The sequence below is a fragment of the Triturus cristatus genome, chromosome 3_2 (genome assembly GCF_964204655.1).
Source record: "Triturus cristatus chromosome 3_2, aTriCri1.1, whole genome shotgun sequence".
NCBI lineage: Eukaryota > Metazoa > Chordata > Amphibia > Caudata > Salamandridae > Triturus > Triturus cristatus.
This window is the reverse complement of record NC_140584.1, coordinates 684891510-684905215: the sequence shown is the minus strand read 5'-3', so window position 1 is coordinate 684905215 and position 13706 is coordinate 684891510.

The following is a 13706-nucleotide window of genomic DNA, read 5'->3' as shown; positions in this document are numbered from 1 at the left end:
TTGTCTTTTAAAAATATATACGGTGGCGGTGGCGTGCTTCCAGGAGGCAAATGTCTGGGGGTACTCTATAAAATATTTTAGGAATCGATGGAGGGGATAAATATACGCCACTTCACACTTGCAAGAGGAGCCCTTATATGGGTAACACCTGGGGTCCCGTTTCAGCACTTGCACCATATTACTGATCCAGACGAGAGATACGTTATTCTATATGGGAGGCTAGATGGGCCAAAAATGTGCATAATTAATGTATATGCTCCAAATGATGATAACGCTTCCTTTTTTAGCGACCTTCTCGAGACGGCCTCCCCCTAGCTGTGAGCTCCAATACTACTAACAGGAGATATGAATTGTGTGTTGTACAGCAGTTTAGATAGGGAATCTCCAAAGCTGCACACAAAGCCAAAAATGACAGCAGCATTACCAGAGGTACTACAGGGATTACACTTACGAGATATATGGCGGGAGCGGCATCCCACAGTGAAACACTTTTCCTGTTATACACCGGCCACACAGACTACCAGTAGGTTGGACTATTGGTTTTTATCCTCTGATTTGGTTTGGAGTGTGGGAGGTATAACATATCAGCCGAGATACCTTTCGGACCATGCCCCAGTCCTACTGGACTTGGGAACTAGAAGGGTGAGGCCTGAAATACCTCTTTGGCGGCTTAACAATGACGCGCTCACAGATCCGCCCTTTGTTGCTGCGATCTCCACACAGCTTGGTAACTATTTCCAGGACAATTGGGGATCGGCCTCGAGCCGTGCAGTGGAGTGGGAGGCCATGAAAGCAGTGATTCGAGGCATATGTATAGCAACCACATTCGGAGTACGATCACAGCTGGAACGAGATGTGCCTAACCACAAATCTAATGTGGGAAAACTGGATGCTGAGATTAGCACAGCCCCACAAAAGTTGAAAGAGTTGACCGAGGCAAAGGAGGCACTCATGACGCACCTCAGCAGGTTAGAAAAATACGTACGTATAACATATAGGCAACAACTCTGTAGGGAAGGTGATAGAACTGGGACGCTCCTGGCACGTCTGGTAAAACAAGAAACGCCTGCTACTCAACTATTACAGATGAGGGATGAGACCGGGACACTAGTGTACACCCAATGAGCTATTACAGAAGCTCTGGTGACTTACTTAGGAAAAGTATACACTAACGAAATAAGCGGTGCCAAAGGGCGTCTCAAGACAGCCAAAAGTCTGGGATCCAATGGACTCCCTGATGAGTTCTACAAGTGCTTCGGGAACGCTCTTGGTGGATAGAATGTTGGAGGTTTATAATGAGGCATTGGATAGGGGTACGCTTCCCCCTACCATGACTGAAAAGCTTATCTCATGATCCTTAAAAAGGATAAAGACCCCAACTTACCAAGTTCCTATAGACCGATCTCATTGCTCAACATTGATGTAAAAATATTGAGTGAGCGTCTTCTGCCGTTGTAGAAAAAATGTATCCATCCTGATCAGTCAGGGTTTATCCGTGGACGACATACGACATACAATTTAAGGCGGTTAACACATGTATGGCAGGACCCTGACCTGCTGGAGATGGACACTGTGGTCGCCTCATTGGATATCGAACAAGGGTTTGATTCAGTGGAATGGCTGTATATGTGGCAAGTTCTGAGTCGGATAGGAGTGGATGCGCAGTACCTGAAATGGAGCCAATTGCTCTATACTTCTACCATGGCTAGAGTTCGGGTGGGTAGAACAGTGCCGAGGTCTATAACCTTAAAGCGAGGCACCCTACAGGGAAGCCCACTATCACCGTTACTGTTTGCCATCTCTATGGAACCCATTGGCGTGTGGCTGAGAACAGTTATGGATACATGGGGTATAAGGTCGGGGAACACTAACCATGTTGTGTCGCTATATGCAGACAACACATTGGTCTATTTGAGCCAACCAGAAAATTCGGTCCTGGTACTGGTAGAGGAATTGTATCAATTTGGTAATATTTCGGGACTATGTATCAACCCTACGAATTCTAGACTAATACCAATGGGCAGAATAGCAGCGGGCCCCCGAGAATCGAGGCCAGTTATGGCTATTCCATGGGCGGAGGAGGGGATATAATACTTGGGAGTTTATCTGGCGGGCTCCGCTGACGCATACCATAGCTTAATATCGGCCGGGTGGTAGAGGGACTGAGAGGCTCGATCCGCTTTTGGGCTGACTTGTCACTATCACTAATGGGGCGAATAGCAAACCTTAAAATGATTATATTGCCACATTGCCTATACACACTGCCGCATTCGTTTTACATGATACCACGATCGTATTTTAATGTACTAGAAATCCTGATGGGGGACCTTTTCTGGGGCAAGAAACGACGATGAGTGAGTTTGCTGACATTGCTAAGAACTTGGGGTACGTGGGGGACTCGAGGTTCCGAGACTAGAGTTCTATTATATGGCCTCCCAGCTTTAGTTTGCGGTTAACTGGCTTGATGACGAGGAAAATTGGGAAAAGTCCCTTCTGGCCGGGACGCACGGACGGTATACACTTTCAGGGCTATTGATGATGGGAGGGGCGGTCCTCGAGAAATACCCGTATATAATACACCATGCAGCAAAAGTATGGAAGGGTGCGGTTCATCGGGTAATCCGGCACGTTCAATACGCACTGGACATGCCCCAATGGGAACACCGACCATTCACCGCAATTGCGGACTACATGTCGGTACGGCATTGGAAGGAGGGAGGATGCCAACTTTTGGGGGATCTTTAAAGGGAAGGACAATATAAAACGCAAGAAGATGCACAAAATGAGTTCAACCTGGGGCCAGGGCAATTCCCGCAGTATGTGAAAATATCGAGCGTTGCCCGGGTGTTGTGGCCAAACTTCCCCACTGAACCCCCATCACTCATATACTAGTGACGATGTTAACCATGGCACATGGGAGGCGACTGGGCTCACACCTTTATCGAACACTACATGAAGATGTACCACAGGAGCAATTAGGGCTGCAGCACAAATGGGACATAATAATGAATGGGCCCCTAACTGAGGCTGAATGGAGAAAGGTACACAAAGGGGTCCCCAAAGTTAGTGCCAATGCAAGGTTTAAATTACTTCACTACAATATCATACACCAGGTATACCTAACTCTGCGCACCCTACATGTATTCTACCCACACCGGACTGACAACTGCCCCAGATGCACTACTCAGGGAGCAGATTTCTTGCATATGATCTGGCAATGCCCCAGGATCCAGCCTTATTGGGAGAGCGTCCTGACATGTCTGGGGGAGGCCACGGGCTGGATCATACCCCGGGAGGTCTGACAGGTGCTACTCGGCCTGTTACCTAAGCCAAAAAACAAGTCACTAAGTAGGAAATGTGTTAATCTGGGACTGGTATTAGCTAAAAGAAGAATATTTATAATGTGGCTGCAACAACAACCCCTGACACACCCAGACTGGTTAAGAGACATGAAAAGATTGGCAATGGCTGAGTTAGTTAGGATGAAATTTGTGAGAAAAGATGAAAAGGCCGATGAAGATAGAATGGCATGGACCTCTATAATAACAGATCTCCAGGGGGACCACGAGCAGACTTCTCAACAGACTGAGTAGAGATGCACTGTCGTACTTTAATATTCGGGACCGCGTAGGGGACAGGGCCCTACCCCTGTCTATCTTGGTATTAGCGAACCGCAAATGGTAAATGCGGCATGTACGAGTGCTTTATATATCGTTCTAGCTATGAATGCACCGTGTACACGTTATTCAGCTTCACTACGCGGGTTCCATTTTGGAAGCAGTGGCCATCTTGTCATTGCCCTCACATAGGCTATAATGGAGGAAATACGGGCCTCACAGTACATGGGCTTTCCCTCTGACTTCTCTGTGACCTGGGCAGCTGGCTCTGCTGCCCCAGGCCAAACCGGTCTCACGAGCTCCCCTTCCTCCGTCCACCTGTGATTAGCATCAGGGCTAGACCCGTCATAAAACCCTTTCATTCTACACAAACCTCCGGCTAATCTCTTCTACACCTGCTTGTTCCTGCTTTATGACTTATTTCCCAAAACAGGAGATGCTCATGTTTATTGGGGGGTCTCTTTACATCAAACGTGGGATCTGAATCTTACTGTGTAAATCATTGTGGGCTGGCCGAACTGGAATGTGGGATGGTCATCATGACTCTGCTTTTTTGTTTGTAATGTATACCTTTATATGACCATATCGTAAACCAAGGAATGTGTGCCTGGAGCATGATATTTTGTACTTAAGGAGAAGTCCGTTCCTATGATTTTCAGCAGTCTCCTGAGAACATACACGCTGTTGTACTTCTAGGATACCTGTCATTGGTCTGCAGCCAATAAACGATTCTTTGACTTCACCCAGAAGACTCTGTGTTTCTGTAGGTCCGGAACAGGGTGAACCCAGAAGTCATAGGGTGTGTGTCCCTGCACCGCTGGGTCTAAAATACCCAGTACTTCAGTTTGGCGCCCAACGTGGGGCGATTTCAGCGGTACCAGTCCAAGCCAGAGGTTCGTGAGGAGCTTCGTGTGGAAATTCCGGAGGAAGGCCGCCACTTCATCGACCCCTGCATGTCGACGTGGTCCGAAAGTCTTTTCTGCGAGGTTCTCCGTGTCCCGACGGCTACGAAGGACTGCTGCCCTGATTAATCGACCTGTTTTGGACCCTTGACGAGTTTTGAGAGAGCGAAACAATCGAGAGAGTCTTCTGGTGACGCCATTGATCAGCAATATTCAGTTAAGTATAAGTGGAGCGTCTCCTATTTGTTTTTGGTATCCTTCGGGATCGTTTGATTTGGTAATTTGATACTTTGGAGTTTGCAAACGCCAAAACCAGAGGACTCGTGTATTCACGAGAATATCGTATTCGATAATCCTTTGACGTTTGGATCTAGACTAGTGAGCGAAGATGCCTGGTTCTGGACTATTTGGTAGATTATTCTGTTTGGGTTGTGGAAAAGATTTCCAGCTAGAGGAATCATGTCCGGTTCCTCCGGTTGGAACTCCAACTTATGAGCTCTATGTAAAACATGGTGTAGGCCCCATTGCATATAACGAAGTGTGGATCCACTACACCAGGAAAGATGGTGTTTTAAAATGGCCCCAAAATGGTAGTTTTGATACTGATATTTTAGATAATCTGGAAATTAAATTGTTTAAGAAGAAAGCCCGGCCGGCGATGTTTGACTCTTTTCGCTTATGGCGAAAGGAAGCCAAACAGAAGGAAATTAAGTTAGCGAAAAAGAACAAGAGAGAGAGAGGTATGTCAGTAATGCAAGCAGCTGTACAATTTAAAGACAATGAAGAGGAGCAAATGAATGTGCAATTGCACAGGCAGCGTAAGTTAGGGATTGACAAATGTTACCCAGCTTTGCCACATTCTAAGCAGAATGAGTCAGAAGAAAAAGAGAAAGATCCCCTGATGTCACATTTGTTGAGTTCGCCACCCCCGTATGCTCAAACTGCCACGGCGCCTCCCCAGCTTGTAAATATGCCGCCTCCAGTGCATGTACTGCAAGCCTTGCCGCAACCGCCAGTTGCTTTGCAGCCAGTTCCTATTCCTGTAGCGCAGCCCTCTCAAGCGCTGCCAGTTGTGCTTCCAACTGCCCCCGCACTTCCTGCGACTTTGCCTAATCCAGTAACTGCCTCCCCTAACACTCTTCCTTCCACCACTCCAGTACCTGTCTCTACATCCTCTTTTCTTCCCTCTGTTTTTCCCCCTGTTCTCGCCTCAGCTTCTCCTTCAGCGCGACAGCGCTTAGCTAATGTGGTTACTACATTAATGTCTCCTCTCTTTGGGTCATCTGGTACAACTCCTGGTGTACAGCGTAAGCAGTTGCGCAGCCAATTGCCTAACCCCGATGAGAAAAAGGTAATAGATCACATGGCGCGTAGATGGATCGTTTTTCCTTCACTGTATGATGTGGAATCGGTTGTTAACATTTTCCATCAATGGGATGCCCCTAAACAGAGATATGTGTTTGAGAAAATGTGCGAAATTCTCTGTGAAGAATTGGAGGATAGTGGTAAAAATCCGAACCCGCAGGAATTGTGTAGAGTGAGGTTCGATTTTGGAACTGGTATAATTGTGGACCGCGAAGTAGATAAAGCAGTTGCGGTTGTATTGTCCTTTAGGAATGACGATTGCCAACAGTCATTGTTTGAACAAGAGGTCCTTGTGGGGAAAAAGGCAAAAGCGCGACAATACCCTATGAGAGAAGTTCCCCCGGTATGGAAGGAAGCGGTTGCAGCTGTCGGTGGTAACCCCGCTGTGGCAGCGCATTTCCAGCGTGTTTGGGTGCATGTTCCATGGAAGCGCTCTGAGGTGTTAGCGCTTAAGCAGTCCTTGCCTGATCCCCGTAAAAACCCAGCAGGTTATTATAAAGAGTTGTCACAGACGGCAGGGTCATGCATTATGAATCTGGCCGATATAGACATGTTGTTTGGCAATGTTGTTCCACAGCCTCTATGGGGATCAATTCGTAATGTAGATCACAATGCAGAACTAGGGGACACATGGACTAACATTGTTGCTGCTGACGCTAGACAAACTGGTGGTGCGAAACCAGAACCTTTAGTAGCTGAATTGCCTGGTAGAATCATCACGTATATGAAGACAATAATGCCTGCGATGCGCGTAAATTGGGACAAGTTATCTGCATGCAAGCAGAAGAAAGATGAGACAGTGTCAGACTTCTTTACTAGGTTTGAAGAAACGTTTATTGACCACAGTGGGCAAGATATGAGTACTGAGGGTGGCCAACGGCTGTTTGTGGATAAGTTTGTGCAGAATTTACTTCCTGACCTGTGTAAAAAGTTAAAAGATTCAGAAACTTGGGCTGTTTCTTCTTCAGCGCAAATACTGGCTACTGCACAGTATTATGAAAATAGAGATAAAGACGAGAAAGATAGAACGGAGAAGAAAACGAAGGAACTAAAGACAAAGGTCCTTTTACAGCAGGCCTATCCGCCACGTGGAGGTGGTAATAATTATAGGCAACCCCAAGGTGTCTATCACCAACCCCAACAGTTTCAGACAAACCAGCAAATGACCGGGTATTATCAACCACGTATCCCTGTAGGTCCCAACCAATGTTCATACTGTAAAGAGGAAGGTCATTTTAAATATAGTTGCCCTAAATTAATGCAGCGGAACGGTAATGTGTATAGCACAAGAGGTAGGGGTGGTCAGCAAGTTCCTAGAGGCAGAGGGCGTGGAAGTGTTCCCCAGAACGCGCGTCCTCTGCCGCCTCAAAGTACAATCAATAGCTTTGATCAGCAAGCTAACGCGACTAGTAATACGGCACAGTATTATAATAATGATTATTATGCAGAGGACGGTGATGCAGAGAATAATGATTACTAGGACAGCCATAGACAGAGAGAGGGAGTTGTTTCAGTGCCAGTGGATCAGAGTGGACCGTATGTTGAGGTGACGACAGCAAATGTAACGGAGCCTTTTCTGCTAGACACTGGTGCTGCAAAGAGTTCAATCATGCATTCAAAACTCCCTGGCGCACCTTTGTCTGGCGATATAAATGTTTCAGTAGGTTTTTCTGGCGCCCCGGTTAGGAACCCGATTTCCAGTCCCATGTCACTTTCTGTTGGACCTTGCGAGCTGAAAGCACCCCTGATTCTGACAACAGGTTGTGGTGAGAATTTGCTGGGATTAGATTTGTTGAAAAGATTGCACGCTACACTGTATTGTTCTCCTTCAGGAGTACAACTTACATTAGGCAAGAAAGTGGTTTCCCCAATGTATTTGTCTAAAAACACGATGCCACCTGAATTGTCATCCCTTCCGGATTCCCTTTGGGCTACTGGTCCCAATGATGTGGGCCTCTTGGAGATACCGCCATATGTGGTGACTCTAAAGACTAATGTCAGATTGCCACGTATTCCCCAGTACAAGATCTCTAATGAAGGGCAGAAAGCATTGTTAGACATTGTCAGCGACTTGATTAATAAGGGTGTGATTGAAGAGACAAGAGGCAATGTTTGCAATAGTCCGATTTTACCTGTCTTAAAACGAACGGATCCCTCACAGCCACCTGTTTACAGATTTGTGATTGATCTTAGAGAGGTTAATAAGATTGTTGTGCCACAGTTTCCGGTTGTCCCCGATATAACTGCCTTGTTAACGATGATTCCAGCCTCTGCTGCATGGTTTTCAGTGATCGATTTGAAGAATGCTTTCTTTAGTATCCCAATTGCAGAAGAGAGCAGAGATATTTTTGGTTTTAGTCTGGGAGGCCGAAGCTTCCGCTTCAAACGCGCTCCCCAGGGCTACTGTGAGAGTCCATCCATATACAGTCAGGCTTTGAAAGCGCAGCTTGATGCACTTGTTTTACCTAGTGGCGCTATTCTGATTCAGTACGTGGACGATTTATTGATCGCCGCGGATACTGAGAAGATTTGTAAAGAAGCCACATTATCACTGTTGCACCATTTATCCGTTTTCCATCACAAAGTGTCTCTCTCTAAGCTGCAATATTGTCGACAAGAAGTGACCTACTTAGGTCATCTCTTATCGAAGGAGGGAAGGAAACTGACCCCAGAAAGAATTCAAGCCATTGCACAGTTGAGTGTGCCAAAAACACAGAGAGAAGTGCGTGCTTTTTTGGGCATCACTTCATACTGTAGGCATTGGATCCCTAGTTTTTCTTTATTGGCAAAACCTTTGTTAGCCTTAACATGCAAAGACACACCGAATCCTATCCCATGGTCTGAAGAGTGCCAGAAAAGTTTTGTGGAATTGCGTAATGCATTATGTTCAGCACCTGTGTTGGGTACTCCCGACTACAGTAAGCCTTTTACATTGTATGTTCACGAGAAAGATGGATGTGCGTTGTCAGTGTTAACACAGCCTTTTGGCGACAGACCGCGCCCATGCGCATATTTCTCATCAACCTTGGACCCTGTAGCGAGGGCATTGCCAAGCTGTCTGAGAGCGACAGCTGCTGCAGCGATGTCTATCCGACAATCTGCTGGTTTGGTAATGGACAACACATTGATTGTTATGGTTCCACACGCTGTAGACACATTATTAAATAGGACCAAGACACAACACTTGACTAGTGCACGATTATCGGGCTACGAACTTACACTGTTAGCTAATCACATACACATAAAAAGATGCAATACGCTGAATCCAGCTACATTGTTGCCAATTCCAGCAGACTCAGATGAGATTGAGCAACATGACTGTCTGTTCAGAACAGAAGAAGAGACGAAAGGGAGAGTAGATCTAAAAGATACTCCCCTGACTGAGTGTGATGGCACTTTATGGGTAGATGGGTCCTGTTTTAAGCTCCCTAATGGTGACACGACTGCTGCATATGCTATCACGACTTTGCACACGGTCGTGGAAACTGCACGAGTGCCACATAATTCGGCCCAAGCAGCAGAATTAATCGCCCTCACGAGAGCATGTGTGTTGTCTGAAGGAATGAGAGTAAACATATACACAGATAGCCAGTACGCCTTTGGCGTGGCTCATAATTTTGGGCGTTTGTGGAAGGAGCGTGGGTTCCTGACGTCGCATGGAGCTAAAATTCAGAATGGCAAGTTGGTGAATGATCTCCTTGAGTCACTGACCCTACCGTTGCAAGTTGCGATCATGAAATGCAGTGCTCACAGGAAAATCACAGATGATGTTGGACGAGGGAATGCGTTTGCCGATGAGACCGCGAAAGAAACAGCACAGAATGTGAAGACTAGAATGTATGTTGCAGGTCCCGCAAGATGGGTTAATGATGTGGGAATGTGTGAGAACACAATAGAGAGTGTGAAGTCGCTTCAAGCTGAAGCCACAGAGGAAGAGTTAAGCAAGTGGAGAGAAAGTATGGGTAAGTTGGATGAGAATGGTTGTTGGATTGATCTGACAGAACATAGGCGATGGTTGTTGCCTGATGCATATGTGCTTCCAGTGGTTACTATGGCACATGGAATGGCACATATCAGTACGAAAGGTATATGCAAGTTGTTGGCCCCAGTATGGCAGAATGTTGGGATTCCCAAGTGTGCAGAGAACATGGTCAAGAATTGCATAGTATGCTTGAAGTACAACCCTGGTAGGGGAACCCCAACTCCGGCTGGTCACTTTGCACCCCCATCATGTCCATTTGAAGTTTTGCAGCTGGACTTTATTCACATGGAAAGATGCAACAACCTGAAATATGTATTGGTGGTTGTTTGTGCTTTCTCAAAATGGATAGAGGCTTATCCTCTGAAAGATAACACTGCCCTATCCACAGCCAAAGCCCTTGTGAAGGAGTTTTTCCCTAGGTTTGGGATGCCAAGAATGGTGTGGTGTGATAACGGAAGTGAGTTTGTGGGTAAAGTGATGAAGAATGTATGTGAAGGGCTAGGGATAAAGCAGAAGTTCCACGCTGCAAATCACCCCCAATCAGCTGGATTAGTAGAACGCTACAATGGAGCCTTAAAGCTCAAGCTGGCCAAAATCCAGGCGAGCACCGGTCTTAAATGGCCTGACGCTCTGCCTTTAGCACTCCTGTCCACCAGAATGACCATACACTCACGAGTGGGACTTAGCCCTTACGAGGTCGTCTTTGGCCGCCCGGCTAATGTATGGGGCGTGCCAAGACCGGCGAAATTTAGCGAAATAGAACATCCAGTACTGCTCGATTACCTGTATGATTTGACTGTTAAACTGCGTGTTTTGCACCAACAGGTACATGATACTCTTCCCCAAGCCTCTGAACCTCCTGGACACCCTATCAACCCTGGTACGTGGGTGCTAGTCCGAAATTTCCAGCGCAAGAGTAACGACGAGCCTCGCTGGATCGGCCCTCATCTTGTTCTTCTTTCGACAAGATCAGCAGTGCGAGTGAAAGGGAAGAAGCACTGGATTCATGGTACCCACTGCAAGGTAGTCCCTTTGCCTCTGCCATATGACCAGTGGGTCAAGGAGGGTATCGCCGACTCAGAGACAGACATTGTACCTCGCTTTGTACCATTCAGTGACGCACGCTTAAGAGGCACAGTTTCAGACCAAGAGGGTGACAATATTCTGCAGGAAGCTGTGCCACCATCAAGTCGACTGGACACCACTGAGACTGAACTTTTGTTTCAAGACCAAACAGCACCTGGCCGTCTCCGCTATAATTTGAGACCTAGGCCCATGGACGAATAAAGATTTCCTCACTATTTTCTTTTTGATATTTTTGCTCTCCCATCTGAAAGACTTTCTTGATTTTTGTTTTTCGAACCACCATCCGGGTTCTGCCGCAGGGTCGCGGTGCCAAGACTTTGGGGTACAGGCCGAAGACGCTAGGTCGACGGTTCTGGTTGGTCTAGGGCGTTTTCCTGGACTGACAGGCGTACTCCTCAGCAGAAGAAACTCATCCACCGCGAGCGGCCCGAGTAGAGGTTGGAGTTTTTTAAGATGGAGAGACCGATTGAGGAAATGAACTTTAACGCAAGGATGTGTAGAATTGTAAAAAGTAAATGTTTTGTCTTTTTGTGCCTTTTTACACTGTGTAGCATAACGATGTTTATTGTAGGATTTGTGTTCTTCTCCGCTCAAAAGCCCATTGCACCCACTGAACAGCCTATACCTCTTTCTACTGCCTCCTCTCACTCTTTTCACCCTTTGCCTGGGCACGAACAGACCAGACGATCAGAGTTCGTAAATAACTCGTTTATCCAACTCTTGCACCAGCACCAACTAGTAATGAATACGACCAATTGCTGGGTGTGTGGGTTAATGCCACATACCATTAACAAGGGTATTCCCTACCTGGTGCTGCCGTACAGTTACAATGGATCGTCATGGGCATTCCAAACCATGTTTCTCTATGCTCTAGATACATACTCCCCTCGCCAACCGCGTTCCATCAGACCTATCACCAATAATAAGGCTTTGATGAAAGGAGTTGCCGATATGAGTAGGGATATTAATGCATACTCCTCTATTCCCAAAGAAGAGTTGAGACCTTATGTAGGATGGAACGCGACGGGGTATAGTATTAGTCTGGGTGAAAGACAGCGAAAAATCTCATCTCCAATCTGGGTCGTACCCCACATGGGTCGGTTCTGCTTACAGGGTAATGGTCAGAATCCTAGAGCTCAACTGGGAAGAAGTGACTGTACTGAAACGTACACTTTTCCGTCACAGTTTTCCCCTGCGTTCTTGGCTGCTAAGGGCACATATTTCATCTGTCATGACCGAGCATATACATGGCTGCCCCCTGATTTCTCGGGCACATGTTATATTGCGAACTTGCTACCGCCGACATTTACTGCTGCCTCTGACTATCACAAGACCAGAGTTGTGAGAGGTGTGATTAGTAAGGAGGATACTGCCGGTCAGGAAGCAGGAGACTTCTTCTTGGGTTTCCTGCCGTTTTGGGGACCTATGGTCAATAGTAGGAACCTGAGACAGCTGACTCGTGTGGTTGAATCCACTGTCAATGTAACGGCTGGTGCCCTTAGTAATCTGACAGCTGAGCTCCAAGCGGATCGCCTTATGACTCTGCAGAACCGCATGGTTCTAGACGTTATTCTTGCAGACCGCGGTGGGGTATGCAAGGTCATCCAATCCAGTTGCTGCATTTTCATACCAGATAATGCTCCAACAGTGTATCAAGCCATCTCCAAACTTCATAAAATATCTGAATCCATACACGTGGATAAGGGAGATTGGTCACTGGTGGGGTGGTTCTGGGAATTGATATCTGCCTGGGGTTGGAAGGTTCTGATGGTCATTGGAATGATCTTAGCCATTCTTTTCCTGTTCTGCCTGTGTATACAGTGTGCTCCCACGATATGTGGTCTCTGTACTACCTTATGTGTAAGGAAACCTGTATCGAGGGACGAGCTAAGTAATAGGATGATGCTACAGCAACATCTCCATGACTTCGTGGACATTGACCTAGACTCGGATTAAGATGAGTATAGTGATTGCCTATGTAAGGGCAAAAGGAGGGTCTGTCGTACTTTAATATTCGGGACCGCGTAGGGGACAGGGCCCTACCCCTGTCTATCTTGGTATTAGCGAACCGCAAATGGTAAATGCGGCATGTACGAGTGCTTTATATATCGTTCTAGCTATGAATGCACCGTGTACACGTTATTCAGCTTCACTACGCGGGTTCCATTTTGGAAGCAGTGGCCATCTTGTCATTGCCCTCACATAGGCTATAATGGAGTAAATACGGGCCTCACAGTACATGGGCTTTCCCTCTGACTTCTCTGTGACCTGGGCAGCTGGCTCTGCTGCCCCAGGCCAAACCGGTTTCACGAGCTCCCCTTCCTCCGTCCACCTGTGATTAGCATCAGGGCTAGACCCGTCATAAAACCCTTTCATTCTATACAAACCTCCGGCTAATCTCTTCTACACCTGCTTGTTCCTGCTTTATGACTTATTTCCCAAAACAGGAGATGCTCATGTTTATTGGGGGGTCTCTTTACATCAAACGTGGGATCTGAATCTTACTGTGTAAATCATTGTGGGCTGGCCGAACTGGAATGTGGGATGGTCATCATGACTCTGCTTTTTCGTTTGTAATGTATACCTTTATATGACCATATCGTAAACCAAGGAATGTGTGCCTGGAGCATGATATTTTGTACTTAAGGAGAAGTCCGTTCCTATGATTTTCAGCAGTCTCCTGAGAACATACACGCTGTTGTACTTCTAGGATACCTGTCATTGGTCTGCAGCCAATTAACGATTCTTTGACTT